This window comes from Hippoglossus hippoglossus, chromosome 10 (assembly GCF_009819705.1).
Source record: "Hippoglossus hippoglossus isolate fHipHip1 chromosome 10, fHipHip1.pri, whole genome shotgun sequence".
Taxonomy (NCBI): Eukaryota; Metazoa; Chordata; class Actinopteri; order Pleuronectiformes; family Pleuronectidae; genus Hippoglossus; species Hippoglossus hippoglossus.
This window is the reverse complement of record NC_047160.1, coordinates 6,128,944-6,149,558: the sequence shown is the minus strand read 5'-3', so window position 1 is coordinate 6,149,558 and position 20,615 is coordinate 6,128,944. Positions and strand designations below refer to the sequence as shown.

General features: G+C 39.8%; 1 protein-coding gene across 5 annotated transcripts in view; it reads right to left on the bottom strand.

Moving 5' to 3' along the window:
• The window catches only part of il1rapl2 (interleukin 1 receptor accessory protein-like 2), a 373,733-nt gene that overhangs the window by 286,683 nt on the left and 66,435 nt on the right, over nt 1-20,615 (bottom strand). The window lies entirely within an intron of this gene.

The window sequence follows — 20,615 nt, the reverse complement described above, 5'->3', positions numbered from 1 at the left end:
ACAATAACTGTCTGCCTCCTAAAAGCATCTGAACCACCGCTCAGACTTGAACTGCACCTAATACAGTATAGCTTCATTTACATTCAAGGTCTGTAGGCTAAGGAGGCTGTAATAGACAGTGACGGTGTATATTACTGCTCTGCTGCTTTTCATTATGCAGCTAATGATTCCCTGTCAAGTTCTATTGTAAATGAACGAGGGGCAAAAAAAAGGAGTGGGAGGGCAACAGCAGCAAGAAGACACCGGAGCGGGAGAGGAGGAGGGCGACATCAGACACATACTGAAAAATGTGGCGAGAGATGTTGAAAAATTAGCGACAACAGATTTAAGTAAAGGTATTAATAATTTATAAAGCTTTCCTTGTAATGTATCCAGAGGCCTAAACACAATTGACCAAAGAGAAGAGCGGTCATTGTTTCTACAAAGTACAGTTCAAACAGATGAGAACCTAAATGTAATTCATATTAATTCAAATCTAAACCTTACAGCTTGCATCGAATTCTTTTAGACATTATCATTCAGAAGGTTAAGTGTCATAATTATCCTTTTAGTTTCCCTCACTTTACTTTATTGTGAGATCAACAGGTAAAGAATGTCGGTGGATTTTCAGAATGCAATACACAGCCTATACCTTGTGGATATATCGCATTTTGAATATGGAGAAATCATTACAGATTGCATTTTCACAATAAATCTAATTGCTTTCTTGCCATTAGATAAGTGAGAAGAAGCTTTATTCTAAACACAGACATTAGTGCGATAGTGATCTTTTCATAAATCTCTCAGCAACAAAGTGAGGAAGCTTCCCCAACACGTCCAATGGTTTCTTTATTATTTAATGAAGCAATTGTGAGACTTGATACAAGCATTTGTAGCTACATGGGGAGGCTTGTCGGTGGTGAGTGTACGTTCCCTATAAATTCTACAGCAGCAGTGCAGCACGGCGGTGGAGCCAACATGGCGGTTTAATTAACACTGCAGTATGGCCCAACTGCCACCATGTACGGCTCTTCTTTGGTTTTAATAGGGAGAGTATATCATTCAGTCTAATTAGAATGCCAATAGCTAGTCTCCCCAAGCCTCAATACCCACACGCATGCAGGTATCCATGCACACACATATGGCCCTACATTATTCACTGGTAATTACAATGTCGATACACAGCTACACAGCACTGCGGCCTCACACTCGCCACCGTTTAAACACACACACACATGCACACACTATCCTTTAATTGCCCTTCAGTTGAATGCTTTAGCACTTTACACACACACACACACACACACACACAGGCCCACTTGTGCATTCGTCCATTCAGACTCCCCATGGAGCAAATCTGCCACACTCTTACCACCCCCCCCCACGACTGTTCTTTTGGGCACGCAAACACACACACACACACACATGTATGCACATATCCACACTCACACGAGAGGTCAAAGACTTGGTAGCAGATTCATCAGTGTCACATCTCACGCGCTCTTTTTTTCCCCCAAGATTCATCCCTCTCTTTTTTCCCCTCTGTCTTGTCCCCAGAGACTCTGGACAATGAAAAGCCATTTACTCCGTTGCTTAACTACACACCTCGCCATCGCCGAGCAAAATAAATCCCTTCGCCAGGACTTTCTGTCTTCTGATTGTGCTGTCATTAGTGTGGTATGTTGGGTTTATGGTATGTGATGTTTGACCTTTTACGTGTTTTATAAAGGCAGGATCATTATTTTTCTAATATGCTCTCAATTTCTCTGCTTGAGTAGTTGGTTTGGCATCTCTTGTCATTTCATGTTGGGCTCATGCTTTATAGCAGAATGAAGATGATACTGTACATAAATGAAGTCTAAGATGAAACATAGTGATAAAAGTAACATTATTATTATATTGTAACCCACATGCATAAAACGACATTTTTATGGCATATATTTTGTCATAGCAGAATATTCCCAAAGGTAGGCCACATTTGTCCAGTTGAATTATGCGTAAAATATGTGGAAAATTATAAAAACCTAGATTGTTTTCCTTTGATATGGTTCTTTAGTTTGAATATTTAACGCAGCTTCGATAAAGAGCTGGAACAAGCAACAGAATCCATGTGATATTGTGGGTGAATGTGAAAGCGTGTTCATGTTAGCTTATTAAGATAAAGGCCCTGCACACCCACAGAGCTGCTTTCAGTGATTGTGGCCGATCAGACCTTTTGGCTTTGACGTTGACGTTTTGCCTTTTGTGTTTTACCACAGACCTTTTTTTACAGCAGACCTTTTGACTCATGACAGCAGGAAAGGTACAGGTGCAACTACCAACTTTTACAATAGCTCTGTTCCATCAAGGGTCGCACAAAGTCCATCAGTCTGCATTTACAATTCCAAACCATGAAACCTGTTCTTTTCCTGCTTTCACGCAAATACACACTGTCTGCTGTGAAAAAAGGTATATTGATATCTTTATCTATTTACAGTAGACATTTCTTTAGTTGTCATAGCCCTATGACCGAATTACCTTAATGAACTGTTATAAGCTCTCTTCTGTTTTTCTTGCTCTGTCATGTCAGAAAAGCCTTTTGCAACATCTACATTGCAAAGGTCCTTGATGAATAGTTTCAAAAATATGACAAGGTTGGCGAACATTACTTACTGCTTTTTCTGAGTTTTGAAAATATTTCCAATATTCTCAAAGACTCTTGTAACCATCTGGATAAAAAGTTGTATTTCCTGATTGCAGTACCAAAATGGATCACATCTCTGCTCTCTTTGTACAAAAGCATTACCGCACGATTCTGTATGAATACTTTTGGTGCAATCATGAATTTTGGATCACATTGTAAGAACAAATTGCTTTTTTGGGTAAAAACATTGGAAAATGGTTCAAATCATTTTGGTTGTGCAGTAGAATTTGGTTTGAAGGATTTTGGAAATACCTTTGGATCAGTGTAATAAGGGTTGTCGTGCTTCGCCCAAACATTGACGGATATGCGATGTGAAGAAAACGTGTGTTCAACCTGGGGCTATGGCTGAGAATTATGTAATGAAATCAGTTTCAATAACAATAGGTTTGTGCAGAGTGTGCTTCATTATCATCCCATTCACTCTTAATATAAACATCCAATCCATGAAACAGAAATGAAAACACTTATGCGGTTGGATCAAGGCTGTGTTTGTGCTTTAATTATCATTTTTATTTTCCACTTAAATGGTCAGATCTGTCGAAGCCACTCAGCCGTCTGACCTGCCACTCTGTGAATGAACCCTGAATGTTAAATTAATGTGAACAGCCAACTGGCAGCTTTGAGACACTCGCAGCTCCGTTCAAGCCAGCTGGAAAATCTAGTTTTCTATTCAATTATCTGCTGCTTTGTGCTGCTCTCCTCTTCCCTTCTCCCCATTGTCCTCTCCCCTTTTCTTCCTGCTGTCACCCCACCTAACTTGTTCCTTGTGTCTCTGCATCCCCCTTCACTTCTTCTTATACCCTTTGCTTCTTCTTTGCCTCCATTCTCCACTCGCTCTCCCCTCTTCTTAATTTAATATTTTGTCTCTCTTCCAATGACTTCTCTTAACTTCTTGCCTCCTGCTGTTCCTCCGCTCTCCTCCCTCCTCCTCGCTGGTCCTCCTCTCCCTGCTCTCCCCTCCTCTGATCTGCTCTCCTGGCTCAGGCCCAGTTAAATTACCAGTTGTACAGAGCGATGGTGACAGAGTGCAGAACTTAATTACACACTGGCTGACAGCAAGGACTTCATGTTAGATTTTTCTCTTTCTCTCTCTTCTTCCCCTCCCCTCCCATTCCCTCATCTCTCCTCTCAGCCTCACTTTTTTCTTCACCCTCGACATTCTCTTTGACTGCACCCCGCTTATTAATGCCTGTTTAAGACCCTGTGCTCCATGCTGTTTCTATGTGCTTATTATTGGTTTGGGGAGTCTGTGTTTCGGAGGATGGTTGTAGGTGGAAAAGGAGGTGGTGGTGGGGGGCACACTTTAAAGAACCTGTACAAAACCTAAACTTGCTTTTCAAAATGTCAGTCAAGCTTTAATGCTAACCCTTTGTAGCCATAATTTAAGAAATCATTTATGTTGCTGTTACAAGGTCAATACTGGCAAGTAAAGCATCACGTTTATGGGCCTTGTCATCAGATTATACACTTGTTTACATGTCGGAACAAATATCCAGTGCTATATAGAAGTTATCCCATTTAGAAAATTGGAAAGATTTACTTGGATGTCGTGTAATCATTTTAAGACAAAACTTGAGGACAATTCCATTCAATATCAGTTTGAATTTAGGGGCCTTTATTGTTTACACTGGTGATTCTTCAAACAGGGCCTTTCTTTTGGAAGACTTAAAAAAACACTCATCACGTCTTCATTGCAAACATCCAAATATACAGATGTTTTCATCTTTTTCATTTGTCTTTGCAGTACCTGCCTGTCTTGTGACAGTGAAAAATAACTCAAACTGACAGGTAGACCGCTGCAACAACTGATGAGATGATTTTTTCCCCCAAAATCAAAGACACCTATATTAGCAGGACTGGTAAATATTTCAGGATTTAGAGAAGTTTTTTAAAAAGTAGTGGTATTCTCAAACTTCTTTATGTTGCTGTCAATGCTCAAGACAGATCTTGCATACAGCATATTGATTTTCTGTCCATCCAGGCTTGCCTTGTAGATTTCAGTTTATAAGAAGCCAAATGGCCTTGCTCCTCTTCACATCTCCCTGATCGTTTCTAAAAACCATCCACTTGGGCTTCTCAGGGCGCCTGGCAATCAGAGAGTAGAGGTTCTTCACTCAGACTGTATGTCTGGGTGAACTTTTACAGTCGATGCAGGTTAGTTCTTTCAACATGCGAAAAACTAAATGAGTGTCCCTCTCACAAACTGGAAGCATTTGTGAACTCTCGAAATACAGAACAGCTGTAGCAGCAACATGAGTGGTGGCTGCAGCTGGATGCAGCTGTGTTAGCTTAGCTAGCACCAGCTGAAGCGCCATCACTGGGACCAGCAGCAGCTGCAGCTCTGCCATCACAAGTAACACTGACAATTGGCAAACCAGCAGTGTCTGATTGCCATAATTACAAGTAGCTGCAGTGTGTGGCTCTTCATGAGTGGGAGTAACAGTGTGTCTGACTCCATCATGTGTGTCAGTGGCCCATGAAGGTCCAACAGCATAAGTAGTTCCACTCATGTCAGTGCCATTGGAACGGACATTGTTTGACACTAAGCCCTCAGAATCTCTGGTGACTGAAGCACTGTCACAACAGCTTCATCACAGTCTCCATCAGCGGCTGACTCTTCATCGCTGGAGATCTCTGTCTGAACGTCAGGACACTGCTGGGCTGTTTGTCTCTGAAACTTAATGTGTAAGAGCCTACATCACAGGAGTTGGTGGGGTAGCTCTGCATCTTCCTTATCCCTGAAACTTGTCAACAACTCTATCTTCACCTCTGGGTCTGAGTGATCACAGGATCTCTCAATGTATCAATATTTCTAACATAAACTTGAAGTAGATGGATCTATTGACCAAACCTGGGGAGCTGTCTATATAAAAAATCATAATTGTATCATGTAGGGTCTAGTAGGGTCAAGTCAATGGGCTCTAACTCAGTTTCATAGTCGCTCAAAGAATCATCAATTCATCTGAATCAGTGTGTCGTTACTCATGAACCCATCAGCAGCAGCTTTACAAAAGCTGGTGTCAACATGTGATTGCCCAGGTAGGCAATTGTGTTGCAGGGCTCGACTGGGAGTAAGTCACCTCTCTGTATCCAGAGACTGCCCCCCTTTAAGGAGGTGTGGAAATGCCATCCTGTCGTCATACTGAAGAGTGTCCCATTCCTCTGGGTAGCTCTGTGATGCCTTATCCTAATGTCTGATGATGTCAAAAATTGTCTATGAAACTTGTGACTCAAGCCAATTACCCTCTTGTATTATGGTGTCTTCTTCAGTCTTCATCACAGACATCGCCTGCAACACTATCAGGTGTTCTTCTCTGGACAAAGCATGTGATTGGCTGACAGCTTGTATGAACATTCTTCAGGGAGGAGGTTGCTGAAATGCCATTACACATTCCAGTCACCACATCTCAATAACTTCAGATACGGGGAGGCCTCGAGATCACCTGTGGAGCCCCACAGCACGCGTGCCGTGTCATCCTAACTTTTTAACTTCTCTGGCTCGGTGAGCCAAACTAAAACTACTGCTTTGACCCCGAAGGGCTGATTCTGGTCTGGGGCTTCAAAAGATACAAGTTGCTCATGTGTGACAGAGCAGATTCCATTAAAAGTCGATGGCGTCCACTCTCTGCTACTACCGCTTCTAAAAGCTCCAGTTCAGCGTCTCAAAGACGAGACAAGAAAGTTTAAGAGCCTGATGTGAGTTGTAGTGATAAACAGAATAAATGTTTTTGTAGGTATGGTATATACCGAAACTGCTGTGTTGGTGATAAATAAATTAAGCAGCAAGTGATATACAGAGATTTGAGTCGATAAGCTTCCATCAGTTTTCAGTTTCATTTAGAGATATATCATCTGCATCAACAGAACTTTAATTTGAAGAGTGATGCAATTTTTCAAACCTACACAGGGACACAGAGGAATATTCAGCCACTGCTTATTTCAAAAATATTTGGTAAATATATGTAATCTTGTCAAACTGATCTTATTGACATGTGTTGTGTATAGGTTTCTCTCAGCTTTGGGTGGTCATTGTGTAAAAACAATGAATCTAAACATAAAAACTATGTTAAAATCTCAAATCAAACGTTCATTGCCTTGCAAATGTAATAAGTACACATTTATTCACGTTCAAGTTCACCAAGTGATGCAATATTTAGATTTAGCTGACAGATAACCTTGCATCACTAATCTGGATGGAAATGTGTGGGTGGATCACGCGTCATATTTTATAGATTGACCTTCTTTTATCTTCTGTCATTACATTTCAGTACCCCCTTTCATGTGTGTAAATAGCAGTGTGCTTGAATGTACATTTATCTGTGGTGTTTGTGTGTGTTTTGCTCTTTCTCAGGATATTTATGGAGAGCAGTGTGAGAGGCTGATCCTGTGTGTATTTATTCTTGCACATATGTGTTCTCTCTATGAATAAGGCAGGTGTTCCAACATTAATTTATTTCCAGGCTTATTTGTCCAATGCAAATGTAATCGGTTTATTTATTAGTGCTGCCGCTGCATGTGTGTGCTTGTTCATGCACGTGTGCGTGTGTGGTAATGTACATATCTGTATGTGCATTAAAGATTTGTGTGACTCCTGCCGTGAAGCTGTGTTTTTATAATTCATCATGCTATAATAAATTTATGCCTTCCACTGCGAAAGAGATTGAGATAAGGACATAGAAGCAGAGGGAACGGACAGAGGAACTAAATGTATGTGTGTGTGTGTGAGAGAGATGGAGAAAGAGGATTTGATCATTTCAAGCCAAAAGAGAAGAAAACAAGCAAAATGAGGGAAATTTGGACAAAGAGAGGGAAATATTTAGGAAACCAGTTGACCACAGGAATCAATTACACACCATAACCTTGTGTGTGCACCCTTATCTAGAAATGTGACGGTGATAGCGTAGATTACTGCATGCTTAAGTCTTTCTGGGTATTCTGGGTGTGTGCATGTGTTAAGGAGGTAATTAATAGAGGCCCGTATATGGTCTCTTTCCCCTGGGCCCCCTGTCCAAATCCATTAGTGTCAAGAACACACGCCCACACACACACACACACACACACACACACACACACACACACACACATACATTATCATAGGTCACTTTGGGGGACCATAAGAAGACTTGCATTCAGTATCTTACTCTAACCTTACCTTTACCTTAAACTAACCTAGACCACTGACCTCAGCAAGCATGCAAGTGGACAAATGAAAAATATACTTTATCCTGGCTTCTACTTCCATTCATGAATTTTAATTATAAGTATTATGTTACTTGTTATCCTTTCCTGTATAATAATACGAACAAATATCATGAAGTCAAGCTATAAGCAGCCAATAATCGGCCAGTGGTTATGAGAAAAACTAAACATATACTATACTAACTACACGACTACTTTGTTGTGAACATAACATGGACAACAGTTCCTCCAGATACATTTGAGGCGATATTGATTTTTTAAAGGCATCTTATCCTAAAAGTAATTTCTTCTAACCTATTTCAACTTCCAGACAGTATTAATATACAAATATGATGAGTAGAACCCATGGACACAAGCGGCCTCCAGCTTCACAGAGAAGTCTGTTCTCAAGTGAAGAGTATCAACATCAGACTTCAAGCTATGTAACCACAAGAAAGATGCACATTTTCTAAGACCGTGACATCCATCAAGGGAAAACTAGTATATGCGGTTGATATCAAGACTGCTGATGGACAGCAAAATCTGCAAAGCCTGTTTCCTAAATGTTTCAAATCCAGTATTGTTAACGTTCATGTTCACTAGCTTGCAGTTTTCTTCTTCAGCAGCTTTGTTGGTGCAATGCTGAGCATATTAGCTATAGAAAAGTATAACAAGGTGCTTTAGTGTTGCAGGAAGGGGTGGAGGGCGCCCCAACAAATTACTTTCTGTATTTAGAAAAAGGTTTGATAAAGCTTCATGAAAATGTTACAACCTACGTGCATCAAAAGTGACACAACAAATGTGTCTGAATGTCACACTAGTCATAAAACACTAACAGAGTCATACATTTTATACAATGAAAAAGGTGGATATGTCTGACGACCTATGTTTACTCTTGCTAGTATATGTACACATGTTTTATTGGTATTTGTGTGCACTTTAGGTGTACGAACATTCAAAAGTGTGTGCGCGTATGTGTGTGCACATGCCGAATGGAACCCTGAGGTGTACAGAGTCAAAGCGGCGTCAGCCTCTATCAATATTTGACTGCAGAACCAAAGACTGGATGAATCTTTAATATGACCTTGGAGCTCACCAAAGACATGAAGACATTGGGTGAGAGAGAGAGAGAGAGAGAGAGAGAGAGAGAGAGAGAGAGAGAGAGAGAGAGGGGGGGGGGGGGGGGGGGAGTGACAGGAAGGGAGTGAAAGGGACAAAGTAGGGGCGAGGCAGAAGACTGAAGACATAAGGGAGGCAGAAATTAGGTGATTCAACTTTCTTCATAGGTTTCAAAGGTTTGTTAGAAAAAAACTACAAATCCTACAGTCCAAAATGATAGAGGCAACACAGTGAGATCAGATGGTGAATCCCCTAAAATGGTGTCTGTAAACGAGATCACATCTAAAACCCTCTGGTCCCCATAAAAAAAAAAAAACATGTTTCCTTTGATGTTCAATGTAACATTTTAAGTCATACAACAAATAAAAATGCGCTGGACAAAAATATTTTTGTCACACTTTGACACTTTGGGAGGCAATCACTGTGAAAAAGCTCTTTGTGTAGCTCTTAATGAGACCTGCTCACTTTCCAGTTTCAGCTGGCAGATTGTCCCACTGCTCTAAAACAAACTGCTCCAGTTCTCTCAGGTTCCATGCATCTATTCTCACAACTGTGAGTTGCAGCTCTTCTCGTGGATGTTCTGTTGGATTAGGATCAGGACTCACAGCAGGACACTTCAGAACTGATGTGACTTACCAGAAAGCTCTCGTTTTTTTTTTCGTCTGTCCAAAGGACATTCTCCCAGAAGCATTGCAGCTTGTCAACGTGCATTTCAGCAAACTCCAGTCAGGCTCTTTTCTTTTTCAAAAGTGTGCTCGTCCGGGGCCTTCCTCTTTCATGGAGTCAATTTTGATTTTTTTTCCTAAGTAAATTTTTTCACTGCTCAAATAATCCTTCTTTAATCTGGGTTTGATTTGTCCCCAAGTCCAGTGAGGTTGGCTACAGTCCCAACATCTTAATACCATTAGTAGCTGTGGTCACACGGACATCAAGCTGCTTGGAGACAGTCCTGTAGACTTTGATGAAATCATGCTTGGCAGTTATTTTGTTTCTTGATGGTTTGCTTGGATTTTTGCTACAATCCACTTTTGTACCTCATTTGTAAAGGGGAACCAGTAACTTTGTCAGAGCCATTTCAGAAGATCTTGTGAAAAAGGAAAGAATTATTGTCCTTAAAGATTATTTTTCACAGAAAGCAAAAGCTGTGAAGGTATGCTCATCAAAAGAGGCTTTGAATTTCCACACTGTTCAGGGAGAACAGGCCTTTGTTTCATCAATTTTGGCCACTTGTTTTACCTTTTCACTTTTCCCTATTCCAGATAAACAGGCACCTTCATTGACATCACTACCTGATAGCAGGGACCCCCTTCTAAAGCCGATTAGACAGCGAAAGACAAAGTGGAAAAAGTGAGACAGAGAGGTCATGGGAAAGACAAAGTACCAGGAGTAGAGGCTCTGTAGAAATACAGTCAAAGTGCCAGCCAAAGATGAATCAGTATTAGCAGAGCGGAGTGGTGACGGGTTTGGACCGATAGCTGCTGAGGGATTTCTTTCTTTAACATTTTACTAAAACCAAAAAGATGAAGAAACTCTCAGTGGGCTTTACTTCCATTTCACTTTTAAATACTTCTGTCAGGTGAAATAGGTTTGTTCTTCTACCTATCAGCAAGAGAATGTATACTATTATACTATATAACTATTGCTTTAACAAAACTTTAAAGCATTACTCTATGGATACAGTTACAATGTACTCCCAGGACTATATGTGGGTGGTTTGGAAACCCGTTATCAATGCTGGTAAAAGGGGTCATGCTCGTCCCACCCCTGTGCCTGTGTCAGTGGACGCACAGACAGAAGAGTCTGAACAGGCTCATCCACAAAAGCTCCTCCTGAGAGAAAATGTCTTTGTTCTGGGGGGGGGGGGGGGGGGGGGGGCAGAAACACGAGTGAAAACGTGATAACACATTAGGTTATTGTGTTGCCCTGGTCTCAGACGATTACCGAGTTTATATTTGAGGATGAAATGTAAACAACCTTAAATCTTGTCTTTTCAACCATGTTAGATTAGAATAAAGGTCCTTATGAGGTAGGTTTTGATTCTTAATATAGTTTATGTTAATTGGCTGATACTTTTAGTTTTTTGATAGAAGAAACACAAAGCAGCAGTTATGTATGGTGGCTAGTTACCTGACCGCTGCTCTAGTTAAAAGCTACACCATGTGTTTCAAAAAGTGTATCCGCAAACACGTACACACATGCAGTTACATGTAAAGGTCAAGTCAAAGTCAAGTGTCTTTCGATGACAAAGCCACTTTTAATCCTGAATTCAGGGAACGGCAACAAATTTTGGTTAAAAAAAATATAAAACACATTAAACAGCCGATTCCTGGTCCTCATGACCAGATCACAGTGAAAGTGGGATCCAATGTGTCAGTTGTTTTTCTTTGCATTAATCAACATAAAATGTGTGTGGTCTGTAAATCCTCAAATCTAAAGTTGAAATTTTAAATGTACTGGACTCAGTGCAAATACACAAATAAGTACATGTTTTTAATATTGCTACTATCAATACTTATATTCAGATCTTTGGAAAATGCATCCTGAAACTAACTTCTGAATAAAATTCAAAAAAACATCACGATGTAACTTGCATCACTTACCTGAACCATTCAGTATCCCAGGCAATACAAAACTGCCTCGCTGTCTCTCCCCAGCAGCTGTAGTACAATAAGAACGTATAAATGTTGAATGTCTCCTAGCCTCTGCTCTGTTTCTCCTGCTCTCCGTCACTGTCTGCATTCTCCACAGTGGTGAATAAGTAATTTGTCTTTTTGCCCTCAGCACTCTAAGCAGCTAAGACTAGTGGCAGAGGAATTCACAACACTCCAAAAAACCAACGTGAAATCATTTGGGATCCTGTGCATAGGACACTACTTTCTCTTTTTGCACTTTCTACATTATTTCTGGGTGTGTTTTTTTTTTTGCCGTTTCTTATCATTTGTTAAATCTACATTTTTCTAACAGTCATCTTTAAAGGAAGCTGCTGTTCACAGAGCCTGACATTCATGTTCATTGTGCAGCAAAGTCGATTACAGCCAACCGTGAAAACCAAGTGAGTCAACGTTTTACTGTGGAAAATTTGTCTGCATCAGAAGTTAGAAATCTGCTCAACTTCAGGTGCTTTCTAACGCAAAATCAGCTGCAGTGTGCAGTTACACAGAAGGTGTGTGTGTGTGTGTGTGCGTTTTGTCCTTGTCCCACTCAAAGCAAGTCGGCACACACACAAACACACAGTTTTTATGTTATAGTCTGTACAATAAAGACATGTCTCGTAACACTGAAGCATGACGCACACACACAAACACACACTTGCGCACCCACAAAAACCTTACACTCTGTTATCTTTCCTCTGCTTTGCATGGTCGGAGTTAATTTGCGATTAGATCATACTGAGATTTATATCACTCTTTGATCTGAGGTTTTAGCTGCATCAGAAAATGCAATCACACACACACACAGACACACACATACAAGGGCATTTGCTGGCACTCAATCACCCTGACGCACACACACATAGCAAACCATCTGTATCAGCACCTCATGTGCGGGGCCAGCAGCACAGAGTCATTAAAGACTTAAAATAAAGAGGGAAGGACAGAAATACGGAAGACACAAGGAAAGAAGTGTGACTAAAGTGTAGTTAGAAGGAAATATATAGAAGTTTTAGGATGTAAAAATAAAACGTTATCACTACCGTCAGGTATCATTGCTATGCCTTTCCGTACGGTCTTCCACCATGTATCATGTCAGGTAGTTTTCGAGTAATATTGCTTACAAACCAACCAACAAGCAAACTGAAAGGGGTGAAAACATAACCTCGTTGGCGGAGGTAACTAAACAATGCAAGAAACAGCACTGTATGTACTGAGAGCACATGCAGGTTCACTCACTTGCTTTGTGTTTCCTTTGTTTGTGTCTCATTAACTTTCTTCCTGTGTAAGCCTAGCAGGGATTTAGATAAGAGTCTGCATTAAATCTCTCTGCTCAGATAATCTATTGGTTCTGTCTGATTCAGCGACACTGTTAAGATCTGGCCTCCACTAAGAAAACCATGAGATGAAAACCAAAGATGAAAGGAGAACTGAATCGGAGTTCCTGTAATTACCAGTGTCGCAATTAATATGTATTAAGTGTATGTGTGTGTGTGTACATGTATGTGTAAATGTGGTGTCATGGTGTGACTGCAGCCATGTGTGAGTGTGTGGCTGCCTGAGTGAATAAGAGGGAGCGTGTGAGAAAAGGTGTGTGTCATTTTGCATAACAGGGTCTAATATGTGTGAGTGTGTATCCACAAATGTGCCTGCATGACTTCCAGGCATTATTTTCAGCATTTCCATGCCTGGGTAGCAACTGTCGGGCTCATTAGCACTTTTCAGTAAAATGGGCTAATCTAAGTAACAGTTCTGCCTGTGTGTAGATGTATTTACCTCACTGCCATTAGCGTCACTACGATTTTTCTTTTTTTACAATGCAATGTGTACACAGGCTTAATTACGGTAAATACACATTTTGGAAATGAAAACACGCATTTAAAAAAAACACTGTTTCCTAAAGACAGAGTAAAGCACAAGAAATAAAGATGCTTCCATACATGGCATGAGAAGTCTGAAAGGTTTTACGGAAGATTCAACATTCTACTGAATTAAACTTTCACTCACTAGATCACAGTCAACACCTAAAGAGGAGATATAGGTGCATCATCGGTCAATATCATAAAACCACCACATGAGGGAATATGTTTAGGAATAATTCTGACTTTACACATACTTGCTGGATCTCTGTCAAAGCTGTTTAACGCCTTATAAGAGCATTTTGGGGTATTCACTGAGGATTTGTGGCCATTTCAAACCTCTTAATTCAAGGACCACGCTGCGGTTTTACATAACTAAAGAGGACGGACAGCAATTGAGGCTTTTGCATTACGTGTTTTAAGGCATTCTGATTAGATGTGCAATATCAGAGAGGCAATAACTGAGGTATTAACAAATGACAGCCGCACCTGTTTATTTAACATGTAGGAAAAGCAGGTGTAAAATCAGTGGCACTATTTCACTGTTTCATCACATACACAGAGAGAGAGGCAGAGAGAGCGAGAGAGGCAGAGACAGAGAGAGCGAGAGACGGAGAGAGAGGCAGAGAGAGCGAGAGAGGCAGAGAGAGAGAGAGCGAGAGAGGCAGAGAGAGAGACGGAGAGAGAGGCAGAGACAGAGAGAGAGGCAGAGACAGAGAGAGAGAGAGATGTACATGTAGGTGACGTGTACAAATGCATCAGTCTAGCAAATCTCCCAAACACTCTCACTCCTGAGGCCTTCATTTATAGCAACATTAACATACAGAGCAATATTCGGTATCTATGAGACAAAACGGTTTTTAATATAGTCCTTAGCTTTTGGACATTCACTTCAAATAAGCCAAAATACAGCTCTTTCATTCAGAAAGCTGTTCAGCATAAAAAGATTCTGGTTGGGCCATTATTCAGGCTTTACAGACAAGTGTCTGGGTTTTACCACAAGATGAAGAAAAGTATAAATGCCCTCTATTTATAGAAATATTGTCAAGCCATAAACATGACTGTAACATAAAATAAACATTGTTCATAAAGGTAGGCTGCTGCCATTTGAGTGTCAGTGCCTCCTCATTCAGAGCTTTGTAAACACATCTATACAGAGTCAAACTTTTCAAAACAGAACTTTTACCATGAGACTCATAGATTTTCATAGAATATTCTTCATATTCATTGACATGACTGAGGAGCTGGAACCAATGATATATTGAATGTAATTCTGCAAGAAGCACCACGCACATCCAATGATCAGCACACTAACGGTGTGAAGGGCTTAAGAAAACTTAAACAAGGTCTACAAATAGTTGATCTCTCTTTACACTACAAGCACACAGCAGATAATGTTGTAGTTTGTTTACAACAAGTTGTACATTTTTCTTCTTGATGAAATTGTGCTCGGAGCTGCCCAGATTGATGTTGTGAACAGGTATGTGCAAATGATGTCCATTAAACTCACTGTACTTTGCTGAACTTTTTACCACAGCCAAGGTTGTTGTGTTTTCGCCCCTTTCTGCTTCTTTGTTTCCATGTTTGTTTGTCAGCAAGATTACGAAAAACTACAACACCGATTTGAATGAAACTTGGTGGAAGGGGGGGACATGGGCAAAGAACGAACCCATTACATGTGGTTGATCTGGACAAAGGGACAGATCCCAGACCCTTTAATCACTTTCTGTATATTGCGGAAGCGTTTGACAATTTCACCAAATCCCTGGCAATAATTCATGAATCTTGATGAAAAAATTAGGCCCATCCAGGGAACTGATTTGTGTAAAATTGTTTCCACTTGCTTGAATTTAAGGGGACTGCTGGGCCGTGGTGGAGGTATGCGCTTTACTGAGTGCCATTCTAGTATACTAATGAAATGTCAGTGTAAAGAATCCTCTTGTCCTTTGAATGACGTCAAAGTAACTCCCCACCATCCTGCTGTCTGCTGTGTGTCATCACAATTTGTCCCCTTTTGTTGCAGAGGATGCTGCATCAAAGCACAGCAGGGAAACTGACAGAGGAAATGCAAGCTCCTATCCATATGGTGTCCAGTTACACGCACACACACATACACTCCTACCTTACCAACAGTGGACTGCCGTTCTATAGTGACCAAGTGTGGACCAGTATTTCTGGTCATTTAAATAAAATGACATAGAATATTACTTTTAAGGTCTTTTCTCATAATATTACTTTTTTAAAGGAGTTGCCAAGAGGGGACTTGAATCCTTGAGCGATATTTACATATCAAAGAGGGAACTGTCTGTGCTTATTGTTTCACCCAATGAGTGTTTGCTTACTGCAACTACTTCCTGTTTATTTAAAAAAAAATTATGATTTAACTTTATTTTATCAATATTTAAACATTTATCTGTGATACAAATATTATGAACATAATCATGGCCACTAATTGTGAATAATAAAAAAACCTGCAATAAGAAGTAACCTGGCTGCACTCACTTATATCAAGGACTGCAGTATTAGCAACAAAATTGACTTTATCTAGGCTTTAAATGAATATGTTCTTAAAGTTACATTTTAAAGAGTAGGTACAAAACTTCATGAAAGAAACTCAGTGGCTTTGCTAATAATTTCTAAGACAGGAAATTGTGTATTTTGACAGTCTTGGCATACCATTATAGGTATAACTATTATGAAACAGTTTAAAGGCATAGTTTGACTTTTTGGTGAATATACTTATTTGCTTACTTGCAAGGGGTTATATTAAAAGATCAATGCCACTCTGGTATTTGTACGCTAAATCAAAGCCAGCCGGCTGATAAAATAAAACAAAGCAGAAACATGATTGCTGTTGTGGCCTAGGTGTTTTATAGCTGTGGACTGAGCAAGGTTAACTGTTTCCCACTGCTTCCAGTTTTCATGGTTAGCTAAGCTTACTGGCATGCTTTCCCCAATTTAAAATGTGTGTGTAGATATACAAATGGCAGACTTGATCTTGATCTTCTTCTCTTTTCAATGATGAATGCTTACTGCCATTATACGTAGGAAACAAACTTATGATGTGCAAGTATATAGATGTAGATACAGTAATTGTTCTCAAAGCTAGCCTTTTTTAAATCCAAACTCTTAAAATGACAATGCATATCATCAAGTGCTACAATTGCTGAGTCAGTTAATGTTGGTTGTTCATGGTATGTCGTGGCAGTTATTAAACTTGTGTCATAATAATACAATACAATTTATAAATAAATATAATGAATAAATTTTGTTTTATAATATTTTTGATCATGCTATGGAGTGATTGCAACTAAAGACTCCTTTCACGGCAATGCTTTCTGGTAAGAAAAATGAGCAGAAAAGGCCACATCTGTGTGCATTTGCAGTCAAACAAATAAATGCAGGAGAAGAAATTGTGTACGACTCCGGAGACCTCAACTGTCATTGGAGACATGTATTTATATTTATATTTACACATTTTGTTACACACTATCTCAGGGTTTTCCTTATTTAACTATGTGATAAGGACTTCTCTCATTCTTAACAATATTATACATATGCTTTGTAAACTCGCATTAATTCTTTTAAGCGTATTCTTGACACCTAAAATGTAGAGTGGCACTTATTAGTGGAGCATAAAATAAGGTTGTGAAAAAGAAGTAGGCATAGAGAACGTCAGTGAATAAACTCCATCCTTGAAGAAAATCTTTAAATCACTGTGGAAGTAACAGACCCCTTATATGCATTTACAGGTTCCACAAGTCAGTTTTCTAGATTAACCAAAAAGGATAGTCCAATTTGTATAATGTATCTGTGAATAGTGTTCTTTTAATAGATTTTTCACACACTGAGCATTATATTACAGTGAAAAGATCCATATTGCCTACACCTATGTCAAACCATATATTGGATATCTGTGTAGTGGACACATGTGATAGACAGAAATCACCAAAGACTGTTGACGTGGTTTACACTATTTGATTTGCACTATCTGGTTTGCACGATTACACACTCTGTGGGGTTACCATGGTAATAAGGGCACCGGGAGGGGTTAAAGGCGGATGTTTTGGTGACACCCGGAAGTTGTCTGTAGCCATAAAATGTTTGTAAATAAAAAGCACACAGAGAGGAGCACAAAACGAGAAATCTCCTGACCACTTCATCCCATTGACTCCTACATCGGCATAATTTGACCTAATTTTGAAATATTAGTCAAACCACAGCAAGGATCGACAAAGCAGTGTCCTCAACTCTCAGCCTATGGAGAGATGTGTCATCACAACCTCATCCCACCTAATGATCTCAGGGCCTCAGTAATCAGCGCTTTGGTAGAAACGTGTGAAATGTTCACTTTGAATAGGAACTGTGGGGAATGGATTTTCCGAAGGGCTCTAAGTAGGTGGGGAGTGGTATGCAGGTATGTGTGTGGGGGTTGGGAGAGCGACTCTGCACACCATTTGACAGTTACTCTGTATCAGTAATATGTCTGTATTGAATAAATGGTGCCAATAAAATTTGGTCAACCAAAAAATATTACTTAATATTAACTAGACTCAAAAGATGGAAAATGATTTAACGGAATGAGGCATGAATTCAACAGCTATAATAGCAGGAATAGAAACAATCACAAAAAGTGACATGCCACAAATCAGGCAATGATGTATGAATTCATACACTGGTTTTTTGTTGTTGTTACAAGACAGGACCCATGCAGCAAATTGCTGTCCCCAAACACCAGATGAGATGAGTGTATTGTCAATAATCAGCCAGAGATTACCGGCAATGACCGGATGGATTCATCTTCTTCCACTGAAGAGGAATTATCTGTGTGTGAAATGGTAATAAAGGGTTTAATTACATAAACAGAGGTGGTGAAAAATGCATGATAACTTAAAAAAGTAGTGCCGGTGTGATTTTATTCTATTATTATTTGCAAATTAATAAGAGGTTTTGTTTCTCTTTTTTCAGACCACTGAACAACAGGTCTCCCTTTCTCTGGAAACCTCAGATGAAGAAAAAGAAGAAGCAAAACAAACAGAAGCAGAAGAAAAGGAAATACTCCAAAGAAAACCACCTTCAATGGATAAAACTGCACATGGAAGTGAACCTCAACAACCATATATCAAAGTGAAAATGTCCTCAAACACTGAACACCAACTAATCTATGATAAGAAGAATTACTGCCTTTACTGTGAGAAGCCGTATGCAAAGATTACAAGACATCTAAAGCAAAAGCAATCTGATAAAGCTGAACTACCAAAGGCACTTGCACACAGGCAAGGCTCAACCATGCACAATCTTCTCCTGAGCAAAATAAGAAACATGGGAAACTACCACCATAACTGTTCGGTCCTTTCCTCTGGAAAAGGACAAATAATAGCAAAAAGGCAAGCGACCCATCTGTCCACAGCAACCGACTATCTGCCTTGCAAGTTTTGCTTCACTATGTATGTCAAAACAGACCTCTGGAGACATTATAAGCGTTGCATACATAATCACACAATGAGAGTGAAAAGATCTAACAGCTTATCTTTGGCTGACTGTAGCGGTCGCCCACATAAATGTCCGCTTGGCTCTGCTCTGATCACATAATTGCTCTGTGCACACCTCTCCCACACACACATACAAAGACGGAGAGTGTACATCCAGAGAGCTTACACTGTAGCACACTCTGGGAGTTCTCACACACACACACACACACACACACACACACAAATGCACGCACAGAACCTGGATATATACTGCACCCACACACAGACAGTCACTGTTCACTATGGCATGAAGTGGACTGTTCACACATGCTGGCATGCCTGCAAGCTAACACACACACACACACGCACATACACAACAAATACCAAACAAAAACTCCCACCAGCCCACCCACACGTCCGCATGTTGAAGAGTGGGTGTAAAGGAAACTGAGCAGACTGGGCGAAGAGTGACTGCAGTGAAACAAAGCTCTCTAGTACTCACTAAGCTTTTTTAAAGTCATTAATACTTCTAATAAACAAACTGTGTTGTGTTTTTTCTGCTCATCTTTTGTCACTTTGATTTGTACCATTATATGTCCGTCACTGGACTTGAACTGTTGGGATTTCAATAAAAACATGGAAAATGGCTTTGTTTTAAAACTTCTGACCTAATAAGCTCAGTGTAAAGACAGGGGGAAAAAACAGTGCCTGACCCTGTCTAAAGATAACACAATCTGCCAACCAGAACCTCTTTACATAAAGGAAATGGAAAAAATGACTATTTGACCATACACTGGTATTTCATATCCAGAGACAGTAACTTCCTTGAGTCTCAAATGGTTGCACGATCCCCAAAAAAGTGGTGATGTTCCGATACCAGCATCGGATACAACAGAAAATGGTGGGTAAGGCATCATCAAGTACACAAATCTATGTAACGACCCCGTACGTCATCTTTAATGTATAGTTTTACCAAGATAAAACTGCAATTTTCTTTTTCCAGAAATCACTTCTTCTTTGCTCCTTTAGCTGTTGAGCTGTTGTTTTGGGCAAGTACCGTTTTTAGAGCTGCGAAGTAGTGATTTCTGGTTTTGTTGCATTCGCCAGCTTGAGCGAGATAATGTCAGCAAGGTGGAAATATTTCACGATAAAAGGTCTGTTATTCGATCACTCTGTATCAGCCGATATGCAATGTCGAGGGATCAGTATCCGTATTAGGAAGGGAAAAATTGTATCAGAAAATCTCTAAGAAAAAAAGTATTTTATTACTTTCAGACAGAGTCAGGCTAAATGAATCCTCTATCTTCAGTTGCTAAGCTAAGCTAACTGGTAGCACATTGATATTTATATTTATCATAAAAATACATCCAAGTTTCACCAAGAAGAAGAATAACCGTATTTTCCCAAAGGACCCATTTAGTGTCATTGTGATCGTTACTAAATACTAATTCGTGCATATCTGCATGTGATCACCTTTTTCTTCCTGAGCCCAGCCCATTTTAAGCAAGGGAGAAAAACATCCACAGAAATATATAATGTGAAAATATTATAATGCAACTTAAGAATTTTAAGAAAATGACTGAGAAAAGAAGTTGAATGCCTTTACAAGTCTTGCAGTAGTTTAGCAAAGCCCAGTAATGTAATTCTTTGATGCTGTGTGTGTTTGTGTAATTAC